This window comes from Hordeum vulgare, chromosome 4H (genome assembly GCF_904849725.1).
Source record: "Hordeum vulgare subsp. vulgare chromosome 4H, MorexV3_pseudomolecules_assembly, whole genome shotgun sequence".
In the NCBI taxonomy this organism is placed as follows: Eukaryota; Viridiplantae; Streptophyta; class Magnoliopsida; order Poales; family Poaceae; genus Hordeum; species Hordeum vulgare.
The window spans coordinates 237,210,218-237,224,268 of record NC_058521.1 but is presented as its reverse complement, the minus strand read 5'-3'; positions in this window follow the sequence as shown (position 1 = coordinate 237,224,268).

The window sequence follows — 14,051 nt, the reverse complement described above, 5'->3', positions numbered from 1 at the left end:
TGAGGATATATTTGTCACACAGTTCTTGATCATGGATGATCTTCAGGAGCTATTCTTCGTACCACTCTTAGTGCACGCCCGCGATGAGGTACGCCAGCTACAATAGGAGACCAGAGCCATGGCAGGCTTAAGCCACCGCAATGATACCTACACTTAAATTTGGGGTGCTTCTGACTTCAAAGCTAGACACTACTATCAGTTCTACTTCAGGAATTTACAAATACATGAAGCATTCAAGTGGCTATGGGAAGTCAAAAGTGTCCCAAAAAACAAAGTCTTTAGTTGTCTTTGGCTATTAGACATATTGAATACACGAAATATGCTGAAAAGAAGACACTACAACATTGGGGAGAACTTGGGCTGCTTGATGTGTGATAGCACAATAGAAGAAACGGTTGAGCACTTGTTTTTAAGTGTTACTTCGGTGCTGCTTGCTGGCAGGTGATAGGGGTGAGATGGGATACCTCTACGCGTAGATTACCCTTGTTATCCAAAGCACGGGCTGACTGGACACTCCCCACGTTTGGGGATATGTTCCTTGTGGCTGCATGAAGTTTGTGGAAGGAATGGAACAATAATCACTTTAGAAGAATCACACCCACCGTCGCATCCTGGCAGAAGGACCTATCAGATTTGCAATATAGAATCTCTAAGAGCAAAAACCAGTTCTTATCTGCCTTCCTTGCCAGCTTGCACCCCATCTAATCAGTCTACCCGTACACCAGCGAGTGTGCTCTCTTAGTTCCTTTGTTTTTTTACCCTTCACTTGGAATGATGTCTTAATTGTATATATGTAACATGTATCATGTAACTTGTGACTGGTCCACTCGTTTAATATACATGAAGCAGGGTCTCTCCCCTACTATTTCAATTGTAAATTTTTTGCCTATATTGAGGCTCTAAACATGTGATTATTCCTCTCATTTACAAGAGTTCTAGGCTGAAGAAATTCAAAGAAGCTAGAAGCCCGAATCAACAACTTGCTTTATATGTTACTGAATTTCTAATGCTAAATTTCTTGAGAATTTTTTTTTGTAGAGTTGAACATGCTGTGAATTTGGTGTATCTTTGATTACTGAAGTTCTTATCTACATATACTTAGAGTATTATTTTTTGGTTTACTTGCAATACATTCCTGGACTAAAAGTAGATGGAAACATAAACATATTCTATTGAATTTGGGCCGATTGTGTATGTATATATTGCACATGAAGATGCACGACCCAAATGAAAGATGGATGAAATGTTAGTTGGACCAAATATGTTTGGGCTTTGAAAAGAGGCCAAAAATATATTGGTAGCAACAAAGGCTGAAAACTATAAAAAGTGGACCTTGAAAAGGCCGAGGCCTAGAAAATATGATCTAGGCCCAAAAAAAGAGATTTACAGCAAAAGAGGCTAGCCTGGAAAATCAAATTGTTGGGCTTCGCGCATGTAGCTGACCAAAATTAATAGAAAAATATTAATAACTAGGCTGAATTACTGGGCTTGGCCCATATAAACTGGTGAACTCGATCGGGCAGGTTCTAATCAGCGACCTATTCATTTGGAGATATTTTTTCATGGTAGCTTGCCACGTTGGATCTGACGTGGTTTGTGTAGACTTCCACTGAACAAAACAATTGGTCATAGAATCTACGACCTTTTATTTTGGTCGTAACCGCCTACAACCATTTCACAAGAAAGGTTGCTAAGTTCCATTAAAGACGGCCAGCTTTTGACCAACTATTTTTGGTCATAAAAAGATCACAAATGAAAAATAACAACCTTTTTAGGACCAATATGGATGGTCGCAAATTGACATATTTCTTGTAGAGGAAGTTGTGTTGTCGAGACAACTACTTAGTGGCTAACGAGGCCATGCTATTGGGAGTGTATCCCTATTTATGTTGAGCGTGGGAGGACTACGGGAACAGTGGTAGGCCTAAGGCTCGTTTTTTCGCCTCTCATGCCTTGACGGAAGCGTGGGACTTCAGAGCCTCGTTGCCGATCTGGACTTCAGGTGCCATAGCCGCTGGATGTTCCTCAATCTGGAGATAGCGCTCGCTGTTGCCATTGACAATGATGACACCCTTGGGTCTCGGCATCTTGAGCTTCATATACGCGTAATGGGGCACACCGTTAAAGCGACCAAACAATGTACGATGGAGAAGTGCGTGGTAGCCGCTGTGAAAAGGGACAATGTCGAAGATCAAATCCTCGCTGTGGAAGTTGTCGGGCAAACCGAACACTGCGTACAAAATCATAGTGCCCGATTAGTGGGCCTCGACACCTGGAATTATTCGCTTAAAGGTGGTGTTGTTTGGTTTGATCCTTGACGAACCGTCCCATTTTCCTCATTGTATTTTTGTAAATTGGATTGAGGCTGATCCCTCCGTCCATGAGGACTCTGGTTAGATGGTACCCATAGATAATGGTGTCAAGTACCAGGGTCGCCGACCCTCCATGACGAATACTGGTTGGGTGGTCTTTGCGGTCTAAGGTGATCAGGCATGCTGGCCATGGGTTGAACTTCAAGGCTACATGCCCTATGGCATAGATGTCCCGAAGTGCACGCTTCCTCTCCCTCTTTGGTATGTGTGTGGCATAGATCATGTTCATATTCTTTACCTCGGGAGGGAATTTCTTCTCGCCTCCATTGCATGGCCTGCGAGGCTCGTCATCGTCCTCGCTACGGGGGTCCTTGCTTTGTTTCTCGGTTGCGAGTTTGCGTGCCGATTTAATCACCTAACAATTATGGTTGGTGTGGGTGGCGGGCTTGGCTTGGGTGACATGGATCTGATAGGGCCTATCCACGATTTTGTCTAGCACGGTAGGTTTATCCCGATTTCCTTTAGAAGGTTTCTTCCGCGGTCCTGGCTTTGAATTGCTGAATTCGGCATTTACAGTCATTTTCTCGACATCGTTGCCATTGTGCTGATGCTTGTTCTTGTTGCGCCGTGGTTTCCCATTGCCATCCCGAACTTCAGAAGTGTGATGGTCTCCGAGAGTTTGTTGCGATGAGCTAACCAACTGTCCTCACCCGAGCAAGAGGGTCATAAGTGAGACAAAGCTAACATTGTCCTCGGCTTGTCTTTGCCGAGCTCTCAAGCTAGCCATAGGTCCTGAACATTGTTTCTGAAAGAGGTTATTGCCTCGACGTCCAAACAGTCAATGATTTGGTTCTTATTGGTCAAGATTTGGTTCCAAAATTACCAAACTGATTCGTCGGACCGTTGAACGATGTGGGTCAAGTCATCAACATCCATAGGTCAGACATAAGTGCCTTGACAGTTAGCAAGGAAGGCATCCTCTAGCTCTTACCAGTTCTCAATGGAGTTTTTGGGGAGTCTGTTCAACCAATGGCGTGCTAGCCCTTTAAACTTTAAAGGCAAGTATTTTATGGCATGTATATCGTCTCCTCGAGCCATATGGATGTGGAGAAGGAAGCCTTCAATCCACATGGTCAGGTCCGTTGTCCCATCCTACTATTCTATGTTTACGGGTTTGAACCCTTCGGGGGATTGATGCCGCGTCACCTCGTTTGTAAAGCACATTGGGTGAGCGACACCCTAGACTTGAGCTACATCACGCTCGAGGTCAGATGTCATCTAATCCCGGTGTTGTTCCCAAGATATGTCGCTTTGGTAGAGCCAGTATTGCTACTCGTTCCATCTAGTGGGAGTGTACCCTTTAGATCCATAGAAGGACCTTGTCTCGCTTCCTCTAGTGTTAGAATTGTGTCATAGATTGTGCGAGTCCTCGGGTTGTATTGGCTCTTTCCTTCTCCTGTTAGGGTATTCGGGTCAATCTCCGGCTTATCCAACCATCTTGTCCCATCGTCGAGGGGCGCGGTCTGGCTGGTCGCCCTGAGTGTGTCTCGGGGGTGCGGGATCAAAGGCCTCGTCGTCAAATTCTGGCAGCAGATGTCGATGCAAATTACTTGTGTTTTGATCCCATCAATCATTGACGTACCCTTCCTCGGCGTCTAAGACTTTCATCCATTTTTCATTAAGGGTGTCTTAATCGGCTTTGATCTGCTTCTGTTACATCTTCAAGCTTCGGGCGGTGGCTATAAGCTACTACTTAAACCGCTCTTGATCTAGTAGGTCTTCGAGGACGATGAAATCCTCGTATCCAAGACTATTCTCCTCTTCTGATAGGGTAAAGTAGTTGATGTACTTGGAGTAATTGATGTCCTCTGAATTATCCTAATCCTCGCAACCCTCTGAATTGTCAAGCCATTTTTCGGGGGCAGCAGGGTCGATGAGGTCTTCCGGATTGTCCAGGATGTCATTGTCTGCGGTTCCCGTGTCGCTTCATGTGCCCTTGTGCCTCTTGGATTTTTTGCGCTAACATCGGCACTTGGGTGGCTCATTGCCACCATTTTGTATTGGGGTGTTGTTGTCGCTCTTCCCTATGGTGTAGTCGCCCTTATCACCAGTAGTGTCCACCATATAGACATCGTTGGTGGACGTGGCTGCCCATTCTCCAGTGGTGGGTGAGGGTGTCCGGGATTAGGGGCTCCTTGGGACATCTGCTTATTCTCATGGGCTAGAATCCCACGCCTGTTCGACCATTAGTAGAAGTATCGAACTCAAGATGGACTCTTCTGAAGACTTGGCGCACAATTGATGACGAGAAGATGTATATACTTCTCGCTCCTCATTGGTTACTTCAAGTGGAAGGTTGAGATGTAGTCATCAACAAGTTTTCCCTTACAAGGAGAATGTAAGGTTTATCGAACCAGGAGGACTCCTAGGATGAACAAGTAGGTGTCGCCCACCCTAGCGCTAGCAGAAGACGTGGACCTGCACACACAACAAATAACTTTGCTCCCAACGAGTACAGAGAGGTTGTCAATCTCTCTGGCCTTGTAGTTTTCAAAGAACACAAGCGGGAATAGTAATAGTGATTGCAACGGAAAAGTAAATGAAAGCAGTAAATGATGGAGGTGTAAACAATAATGGTGACATGGACCGGAGTCACATGATGTTCACTCGTGGCGTCTCTCTCCTAAAAGATGATAAACAACTATGCTTGGGTAAACAAATTATAGTTGGGAAATTGACAGAATTATGAACGCACTCAATGCTAATTATGCTACTTGATAGTTAGAGGTCCAATAGTAATGGGCAGTATGCCAAGACAAGTAGACCTATTATTCATCAGCATCTACTTACTAATCATCCACCTTGAGATATCTATCCAGAACATCTCGTCGTATTAAGTTGTGAGCCCCACCCAAAGTGTAAACTCAAAGCAACGGACAACTGCATTAACGAACTATGTGTAAGGTAAACAATCCTTGCAACCGCGGTCACAAGCACCGTTGTTTTCTCCCTGGTGGCAACAGCACATCCCCTAGTCTCATGTTTCCGTCATAGCAATAAATAGCAACGGAGAACATGCATGAATCACTAAGGAACATAGTATAGAAGGATAATCAAATATATAACTCGTCACAATCTGAACATAATCTCATAATCCATCGGATCCCAACAAACCCAGGATAGCAATAGCAAGAGGAATTGCATAGATGCCTTGATCATGTAGGGCAGCTCAAAAGGACTAACCACTGAAGCACTAGATTGGAGAGAAGACATCACATAGCTACTGGTCATGGACCCATGGTCCAAGGAGGACTACTCACGACAGGTCCGGGAATTGTCCATGGCGGTGGATAAGCTCCTGGAGATCAATCCTCCCTCCGGCACGGTGCCGGGAAGAGGTCTCCTGACACTCCCTATCTCGGAAGTGCTGCGGTGGCGAAACGATGGAGAAATTCACGATTCTGGATATTCTGGAAGGGTTTCCTCTCGAAGAGGTAAATATAGGCCGAAGGAGGGCACCGGAGGAGGTGGGACCCACCCAGGCAGCCTGTGGGCGCGGCTAGGGGGTAGGCCCCGCCAGGAGGTCACATTGACGGCCCCTCGCCCCCCTCTGGCCCATCTTCGTTGATTTGGAAGCTTCCAGTATGTTGATTTTTTATATATTTTTCTTGGGATTTTTTGGGTTTCGGAAAATTGGGTAAAAGCCCCTGCAAAATAGACATCAACATATAGAAACTGGCACTCGGTGCACTGAGTTAGTAGGTTAGTACAAATATGTGTAAAAAGATATAGAAGTGTAGCAAAACATATAAAAATTTCACCCAAAAGATCATGGAAGAAGCAGAAATTATAGATACGTTTTGGACGTATCAACATCCCCAAGCTTAATTTCTGCTCGTCCTCGAGTAGATAAATGATAACACAATAATTTCTGTGGTGACATGCTAAGACACATATAAGAACTTCAAAGTAAAGCAAGTAAGATATGAAATTCAAGTCAAGACAATAACAAGCAAGAGTCTATATTTAGTATTGAAATTAGAAAAGTAAGAACATAAAGGTGCAAGAGCTCTCGCTGTCCGTGACTCGAATGTCTCCAAATGGTGTTTGCATGCAAGAAATGGGAGATGGGTTGAGATCATAAAATATATATTTTTAATTCAGAACTCAATCGACTAAACCTCACACTTGGTCTCCATCGGAATCTTATTCTGACTCATCCCCAGACCACTAGTCACGCACAAGTCAAAATGATCCTCTCCCTTTCGACTTTGAGCACTCATGCAATGGATGAGCGTAAGAAAGATATGTTGGCACTTAGGATGGCAAATAGAATAATGATGGGTAAGGAACAAAAAAATGTGTGAAAAGGCTCACATCAATGAGGACAACCATAGGCGAGAGAAAGCCAAATGATAGATATGATGTGAGGAGTAGGGATTGCCATGTAATGGATGCACATATGAGCTAAGGTAATCTCTTCAATGGAACTAGTGGGGGTGCATCCAACTTGTTTTCTCATGAATACCTAGAGCTCATTTTAGGAGGATCATCATTGGAATATGCAAACCAAGTTCTATAGTGTAAGGGTCCCCACATTGTTATGCGTGAAGGATAATCTTTATGTAGTACAAATATAGCAATGGGGTACGAGTGTGGATCTTCAAATGGAATAGTAGTGTTGCCCCCTTCTCTCTTTTTATTTCTTTTCTTTTTCTTTTTCTTTTTCTCTTTTTTTGTGGCATCTTTGTCTCTTTATTTTTATCTCTCATTTGTCCTCTTTGGGATCTTTTGTTCTGTCCTATTTGGGATATTTCCCTCACTTAAGGGCAAGACTGTAACGACTAAGATGCGGTCCTTTCCGATCTGGGGATCGAGACCCCGAATTGGAAAGGAGCGCATCTAAGCGTCTCGCAAACAAGGTATCACAGCACATACATAATAATAACAGATAGACAATCAGGGGCTCAATTGTCTTCTCATAAATATATCAGAATACATCATGCATACAATCAAAGTAGTTCCGCTAGGGACTACAAAACAAGGAAAATGGCTATGCTACCCTGCCTGCTGGCCCACGATCACGACCATGCCTCAATCTTCTGGATAGTTCACGTACAGGCGGTCGGTCTCCTCGTCATACTGCCACGCCAGCTGCGTGCCGTCGGGATCACCTGTCTCTAGGGTACCTGAACCTGTTGGTGTTGTGAAGGAATCTGTGAGCAATCTAAGACCTCGGTGCCAGCACTAGTCAAGTTATTAGGTTGTATAGGGCAGAGTGTTTAAGGTTGCAACGTCCTAAGCTTGATATGGTGGCTAACTTACGTAGAACATTTATGAAGGTGGGCTAGACTAGCGGACGATGATAATTGATCACTAGGTGATCCTGAACACCTACTTACGTCATTCATAACCCCACCGTGTTCCCGACGGAAGAGAGATCTTCGAGGGGATAATCACGGTTACGCACTCAGTTGGCAATATTATTAGCTTATTTTAAGTTATCTAATACCGGATATTAACAAAATATTCCAAGTTGCCACATAACCGTGGGCACGGCTTTCCGAAAGATTTAACCCTGCAGGGGTGCTCCAACTAGTCCATCACAAACGTACACAGGCCGCAAAGTAATCCTCTATCACGAATCTCGTGATCTCGTCGGATTCCTTAGAGGAAAACCTCAACTCTGGGGAGTTCCAAAGCTTCACCGGGATTCCTATACGCAAGATATATCGCTAAGGTAAGACAAGACTAGCAGGACCTCCCGACGTGTCGTCGAACCAGATAAGAGCCGCGTATCTCAGTCTCAGGATACGCCGGATAAGCGAAGCGTACAATGGCCAAAGAAATCTCCCGAGTTGCCCCGGGATGGCCCCGCACGGTGCTCTAGTTTGGACCAACACTCATGAGGAGCACTTGGCCGGGTTGTTGATTAAATTCCTTGGGTAGGCCATTCCCTATGCAGATTATTATTAAGTGATTAGAAAATTAACACCAATGTTGGGTCCTGCCGGACAAGTCTTCGCACTACGAGATTTATCGAGGGGGTCCCCATAACAACCCCGAACGTGTTAGGAGCGATCAATATGGAATCAAACACCGGTAGCCGGTAACTATGGCGGCAATAACGGAACAAAGCACCCAGCAAAAGGTAGGCCTTCCGTTATTTACCAAGTATACAGGTGCATTAATTAAATAACAGAATTTAAGATACTGATATCAATCTCATGTTATCACATGAGGCAAAGCACCTGCAACTAGCAACGCTAACATTAGTAGCTGAGCAAAGCCTACTTAGCCATTCAAGTTTGCTAGGAAGGGGTAAGTGTTTGGTTTCATGGCATATCAAGAGGCAAATATTTCAGTGGTAGGCAGCAGCATATAACAACAGAAACGTAATCTAGCATAACAAGTCTAGAGATAGAATCAAGGTTCTTGTTTGTCCTGCACGTACTCTCCTGAATCCACGTATTCGTTCTCCGATCCCGGTGCTACCCAACATAAGAATAACATCCAATGAACAACAGCACCTCAAGATGCAACAAACACATGATGCATGAGCTGAATATGAGCATGCATCACTATCTCTATCACTAACACAAGCATAAGGAGTGAATACATGTTCCTGGACAGAACTGTATCCTAAGCTATTTTGACATGCATGAGAATGACATAATCAGACGCGTCTCGTGAAAACGATGCAAAACCATATAAAGAACATTACAATCGGAGCTATGGATCAACGAGAAACAACGAAACAAGATATGAAGCCCTACGTGACAAAATCATCACCACACACTCAAATGGCACAACTCTGCTATTTTCAGGTTGCCAAGACATAAAACAAACCATCATGGATGGGGTGGAGAAAGGAAGAACACCACATCCTCAACTAAGCACTCACAAACATCAAAATGACAAAACTATACAATCTGCCATAAACTGCATCATAGCACTTTGTGAGCTACATGCAAAGCACCTACAGCCACCCAAATATGAAAAATAATATATGTGGCTGTAGCTATCCGAGAATACTAAAAGCACAAGCAAGAATCACACAAAAAGGAATTAAACACTGAAAGTTACAAGGCTGCAAACTTGCCCAAATTATCAGTTTTCAGGGACTTAGTGAAAATTCCAGATTCTCACTTTCTGACTATGCTCTGAAGCATTTTGACAGCAGACAAAACAATAACTACACGACTCCAAATGACATGAAAGTTTACAGAGAGCTAGGCAAACATACCAGGTCCAACTTTCCAGTTGAAACCTAAGGCTAGATCACAACACATTGACCTGCACAACCACATCAACAGGAGAAGAAAATATATACAGATTCTCAGACTTAGTGAAAATCTCAGATTCCCACTAATCTGCAATTTACAGCCACATGCCCGGTTTGTCTAGGCACAACTTGCACAGAAGTAACACTAAAATATTTGACACCAACATGTTCTAGAGGAGATCACCTACTACTACCACACAAGAAACCATGCCCTTGGGCTCAACCTATTCCATGGAAACAAAGAGCAAACTTGGAACAAATCTGAATATGTCAACTCCATAAATTGTCCCAATGGAAAAACTAACCTCACCACTGGATTCCCTGGGAGATTCTACCCCAAAATCATATATAATATGTGGGCACTTACTTGGAACAAGTGACCACAAATTAAGAAGGAAGAAGCTACTCCAAATCATTTATAGTGAATAGTGCAACATTTCATGTGACTATCACTAGAACGACTACTACATAGTTATGCTCATGTGCACAAAGACAATAGCGACATGAGGGTTTGAACCCCATGTTTGTGTCATGCACAACAACATCGCAAGCACTACTTTCACTAGATCACCCACACACACACACATCATGACCTCTCTCATATGAACATGAGGAGGTGCACAAGTGTTGCAAATGGGGTTGTTTTCACCACACACATATCATCACAACAACCTCATCACAAGCACTTAATCCCAAGAACAGCATGAAGGAAAAACTACTATGCAAGTAAACATGGAGCATGACATACATACACTCCTACTAGGTACCACATATGTGTGCACTACTTACACACACATCACCTCAACACACACACATCTCACCTACTCCACAACGCACATACTTTGCAAGAACTACACACCCACACACACTAGCAAGATCACATGAGCCACTTATCACTTAAGCCACATACACACATACACACATCACTTGCACTATCACAAGTGTGTGCACACACACACACACAACCAAAGATCCTGCCTCTATCTATGCATAGCAGGAGAAGAAATCAAAATGGTCCACTTTAATGCCTATGGGTTAGGCACAAATATGGTAGGACAAGCAAAAGAAATAGAAATTAAAGGAAATGACAAAAATACAACAGGGCACCTGGGCTTCGAACCCAGAACCCACTGTATAGCACCAACAAAGTCATGCCACTCTGCCACTTGCATCGTATCGACAGGGAAGACGGCACATACAGGATAACATGTTCCTGTTGACTACTGTGCAGAATAAACGAAAAAAAAAGATGTGCCGAGGGGGGATCGAACCCACGCCCTCTCATCAGGCAACAACACACTGCAACCACTAGGCTACGGTTCGGATCTTAACTACATAGAGGAAGCAAAACAAAAGTAGTACCCCTACTGCTACTTCTGCTACCGACGGCTGGCCGGAACGGGGGTGGTACCTCGTCGGCGTTCTGTTGGCAATTGGACTAATCGCGCTCTATGGAAGGATGCTGGTGCATCCACGGTTCCATTCCTATCCTAACCAAGGCCCGAGGGGCTCTACAGCTACGGATCCACGGTGAGCGGCGCTCCGGTGACAAACATGACGAGCTCAGCAATCAAGCAGCTACGACAACAGATCTAAGGCAGGGAGGAGGAAGGAAGATCACTACCTCAAGTACGGGTCGAGGAAGGAGTGCACGTAGAGGAAGTAGTGGAAGCAGAACAGCGGAGCGGCAGAACTCGTCGGAGAAGAGGCGCCTCTGGGAAGAAGACGAAGCATAGTCGGGGAAGGAGATCCAGCGGCAGGAACGGACTCCTGGAGATGCCCTCGAGCTTCTGGACCCTTCGACGAGGAAGAAGACGAAGGAGGATGACGGCGACGACCAGCTTCATCCGTCGGCCATGGCGGAGCCGAAGATTCCTTACCTTGCAGCGACGAGAGAGAGAGAGAGAGGGATCGAGATCTGGATGGAGCGGCGGCAGGGAGGAAGCCTAACGAATGCACGGATGCCAAGGCTCCTTTATAGGGCGAGGGGAGAAGCGAGGGACGCGCGACGGGCTCCATGTGCGCGTGCTCTCTCCTGTGGAACAGAGGGGAATGGAATAGAGAGGCTGACGGGAGGGACCCACTGCCTCGGTGGAAAGGAGGGGGAAGACGACAGACGCGCGACGGGCTGCGAGGGAAAGGAGAGATGGGCTGCTAAGTGGGAGGGAGCCCACTTAGTGTGCCAGATAGAGAAAGAGAAGCACCCTGGCTATTTCTATTTAAAATAAAATAGGTAAAAGAAAAATAGGCACAGGGCAAATTATAAAAGATAAAATCAAAGCAAAAATTGCCCCGGACCTGAAAATGAACTACCTATTTCAATAACATACAACAAGCATTTATGGGGCTACTTTAATAGATCCAAAACAACATTTAAATAACCTGTTTTGTGATTTATATGCTCCCCCAAATCCAAAACCAAGACTCCAAACTATTACATCATCATCTCCACAATATACTCTAAACACAAGACATTTTTAAATCAGCTTTGGGAAGATGGAATTTTGAACATGAGATTAAAAGGAAAGGAAAAGGGTTTGAATTGCAAGGAGCTTTGAAAATACATAGCAACCACTCCTACACTCCACACACCATCATCACATGTGATCACAAGGCCAACCCCACATCAACTCAATCACAATGACAAGACAAGCAAAAAAATATAGCCACACAACCTAAGAAGATCAAGTGCCACATGAAATCATACATGCATTAAGATCAAACATGTTCATGACAAGGTGGACCCACATAAGATAGGTTCCAAATATGGCAACTACACACTTGGGGCATTACAAAGGCTCTATGTTTTACATGAATAAAAAGAAGATCATCACACTTTATAAGAAGTACTCAACATAAAGACAAGTGAAAACTATCATGATGTATGCAAATGTATGCCTCTGCCAGTGTAGCAAGATATGCAATGATACTAGCGCATCATGTAGCAATAATTTGGGCAAGGCCCAACTGTCATGCGGCTCTATGATCAAGCAAAAGCATGTCTGAAATGAAGATCAAGTCATGAGATGGTGGATGTTGCACGACAATGTATCTTGGAAAGGCTATGGAAATGCCTTAATAGGTAGGTATGGTGGTTGTTTTGAGGAATGATATAATGAGGCTTATGTACGATAGAGCGTATCATGCCATGGGTTCGGATGCACCGACGAAGTTTGCACCAACTCTCAATGTGAGAAACGGGCAATGCACGGTACGAAGAGGCTAGCAAAATATGGATGGTGGAAGTGCCAACAATCGAATACTCACATTAGTCCGCAGAACTCATACACTTATTATCGGTAACTCTCTATCTAGTTAGGAAATTCACAGAGAGACAAGTACCCCGAGGAGGAGTGTTTGGGGGTTTGGTTATCCTTGTGCATCCTCGACCCATGGTAACATGAGGGTACTCTATATATTCCAACCCCTCGAGAGGTTAGCGATCAATTTAGTAGCTAGAGTACTCAACAAATTTTTAGTTTTTGGAAAACACACAGATTTCCCAAAATACGACACGTATCACTAATAGGCTCAATCTCTTGGCACTAATAGTCCAAACATTACCCAAATCAATAACTCAAACCTATTGCAAGTTACTACTATACTTAAATAGCAATCTTAATTACCTACTCATGCAAGACACACAACTCAGTGCAACATGCCAACTCTCTAGACAAGATAAGCATGATAACTCAAGAGTGTTCCAAAAGCAACCTAAATAATAGCTCTTAAAAAGATATAGCATGAAAACTAAGAGCTAAGCATGACAATAGCTATGTAAAGATAAAGAACACACAAAAAGGATAAGCATGAAAACCTATGTTGTGTTTTAGAGTGGAATGGAGCGTGTTTCTCTCCCAAACAAGGTAGGCTAGGTTCCTACTTGTTATGAACAGCAAGCAAAACTAAACAAACTAAAAAGTAAAGAGCAGGATGCTCCCAGCATAGCACATAACATATGAAGTGATAAAAATATAGCATGGAGATGGACGAACTGATGATTGTTGATAGAGAAAGGGATGCACGGGGGCATCCCCAAGCTTAGATGCTTGAGTCTCCTTGAAAAAAATTTGGGGTGCATGGGGGCATCCCCAAGCTTGAGCGCTTGACACTCATGTATCTTCTTTCATCATCTCCCGTTGCATACATGAAAACTCTATTCGTACGAAATTCATCATAAGCTGATTAGAGTGGTTAGTACCCTTAATAAATAATTCATTCCCTGCTGGAATAAAGATTTTCATGAATAGCTACTGTTTTTCATGATTACCAAAAGGTTTTTGCAAATAAAAAGTAATCTTAGGATTTGCAAAATGATGAAAACGCAAAACGTGGCAGAATCTATGAAAAACAGAACAACAGGTAGTAAATAATTTATTCGGGGCACTTCTGCAACTCAAATCAAAAAACTCAGAACAGATGCAAGAAAGGCAATTATATAGAGCATGATGTTG